Source organism: Haliotis asinina, unplaced genomic scaffold (assembly GCF_037392515.1).
Source record: "Haliotis asinina isolate JCU_RB_2024 unplaced genomic scaffold, JCU_Hal_asi_v2 scaffold_78, whole genome shotgun sequence".
NCBI lineage: Eukaryota > Metazoa > Mollusca > Gastropoda > Lepetellida > Haliotidae > Haliotis > Haliotis asinina.
The window spans coordinates 45,001-47,500 of NW_027133945.1; the positions used below are offsets into that span (position 1 = coordinate 45,001).

The window sequence follows — 2,500 nt, forward strand, 5'->3', positions numbered from 1 at the left end:
AACAGGCATCCCACAACGCGCCCCACGGGTCACTCTCAAAAACACAATCTGAAAAAGCGCACCTCAACGGACTGAAAAACGGGACGGCGGCACGCCCGTCACGCCATACCTCCAAAAACAGGCATCCCACAACGCGCCCCACAGGTCACTCTCAAAAACACAATCCAAAAAAGCGCACCTCAACGGACTGAAAAACGGGACGGCGGCACGCCCGTCACGCCATACCTCCAAAAACAGGCATCCCACAACGCGCCCCACGGGTCACTCTCAAAAACACAATCTAAAAAAGCCCACCTCAACGGACTGAAAAACGGGACGGTGGCACGCATGCCACACCATACCTCCAAAAACATGCACCCCACAACGCGCCCCACAGGTCACTCTCAAAAACACAATCCAAAAAAGCCCACCTCAACGGACTGAAAAACGGGACGGCGGCACGCATGCCACACCATACCTCCAAAAACATGCACCCCACAACGCGCCCCACGGGTCACTCTCAAAAACACAATCCAAAAAAGCCCACCTCAACGGACTGAAAAACGGGACGGCGGCACGCATGCCACACCATACCTCCAAAAACATGCACCCCACAACGCGCCCCACGGGTCACTCTCAAAAACACAATCCGAAAAAGCGCACCCCAACGGACTGAAAAACGGGACGGCGGCACGCCCGTCACGCAACAGCTCCAAAAACAGGCATCCCACAACGCGCCCCACAGGTCACTCTCAAAAACACAACCAAAAAAAGCGCGCCCCAACGGGCCGGCTCGATTTTTCGTCTTTACCCTAACTTCTGCCCTAACCGTATCCGTTCACTCCATTTGTGGTGCTAACCCTAGGTCTTGCCCTAACCGTATCCGTTCACTTCATCTACGGTGCTAACCCTAACTCTTGCCCTAACCGTATCCGTTCACTTCATCTACCGTGCTAACCCTAACTTCTGCCCTAACCGTATCCGTTAGCTCGATTTGTGGTGCTAACCCTAAGTCCAGCCCTAACCGTATCCGTTAAGTCCATTTGCGGTGCTAACCCTAGGTCTTGCCCTAACCGTATCCGTTCACTTCATCTACGGTGCTAACCCTAACTTCTGCCCTAACCGTATCCGTTAGCTCGATTTGTGGTGCTAACCCTAAGTCCAGCCCTAACCGTATCCGTTAAGTCCATTTGCGGTGCTAACCCTAGCTCTTGCCCTAACCGCATCCGTTCACTTCATCTACGGTGCTAACCCTAACTTCTGCCCTAACCGTATCCGTTAGCTCGATTTGTGGTGCTAACCCTAAGTCCAGCCCTAACCGTATCCGTTAAGTCCATTTGCGGCGCTAACCCTAGCTCTTGCCCTAACCGCATCCGTTCACTTCATTTCTGGTGCTAACCCTAACTTCTGCCCTAACCGTATCCGTTCACTTCATCTATGGTGCTAACCCTAAGTCCAGCCCTAACCGTATCCGTTAAGTCCATTTGCGGCGCTAACCCTAAGTCTTGCCCTAACCGTATCCGTTAAGTCGATTGGTGGTGCTAACCCTAACTCTTGCCCTAACCGTATCCGTTCACTCCATTTGTGGTGCTAACCCTAGGTCTTGCCCTAACCGTATCCGTTCACTTCATCTACGGTGCTAACCCTAACCCTTGCCCTAACCGTATCCGTTAAGTCGATTGGTGGTGCTAACCCTAACCCTAACCGTATCCGTTAGCTCGATTTCTAGTGCTAACCCTAACTTCTGCCCTAACAGTATCCGTTCACTTCATTTCTGGTGCTAACCCTAACCCTTGCCCTAACCGCATCCGTTCACTTCAATTCTGGTGCTAACCCTAACTTCTGCCCTAACCGTATCCGTTCACTTCATTTCTGGTGCTAACCCTAACTTCTGCCCTAACCGTATCCGTTAAGTCCATTTGCGGTGCTAACCCTAACTCTAGCCCTAACCGCATCCGTTCACTTCATTTCTGGTGCTAACCCTAACTTCTGCCCTAACCGTATCCGTTAACTCGATTTGCGGTGCTTACCTTAACCCTAACCGTATCCGTTCACTCCATTTGCGGTGCTAACCCTAACCCTAACCCTAACCCTTACCGTATCCTTTAACTTCATCTGTGGTGCTAACCCTAGCTTTTGCCCTAACCGTATCCGTTCACTCGATGTGCGTTCTTAACCCTAGCTCTTGCCCTAATCTTAACTTCGTTTAAGGTGCCAGCCCTAGCCCTAGCCAGCCCTGCCCCTTCCCTAACGCGCTCCGTTACCTCCATCCATTTGGGGGGACAAACAACATTCCACGCCCGATATGATGGACAACAAAAGACGGGACGGGCGGACATGCCACGGCGGTCCCACCTACCAGCCTCTCGGACACTTGAACGGAAAAAAAAAAGAAAAAAAAAAAGAGGTCTACAGCACCGGGAGTTCCCAGGCGGTCACCCATCCAAGTACTATCCCGGCCCGACTGGGATTGACTTCGCGGAGCAGACGAGAAGCGGTGCTTTACCAGTGGTGTGGCCGT

At 52.3% G+C, this 2,500-nt stretch overlaps 1 non-coding gene across 1 annotated transcript in view; it reads right to left on the minus strand.

Moving 5' to 3' along the window:
• Positions 1-2,385: 2,385 nt before the first annotated feature.
• LOC137270540 (5S ribosomal RNA) overlaps positions 2,386-2,500 on the minus strand; it is a 119-nt gene continuing 4 nt past the window's right edge. Inside the window, exon 1 of the ribosomal RNA XR_010955314.1 lies at positions 2,386-2,500. This exon is cut by the window's right edge and continues 4 nt beyond it. This is a non-coding gene — a ribosomal RNA (5S ribosomal RNA).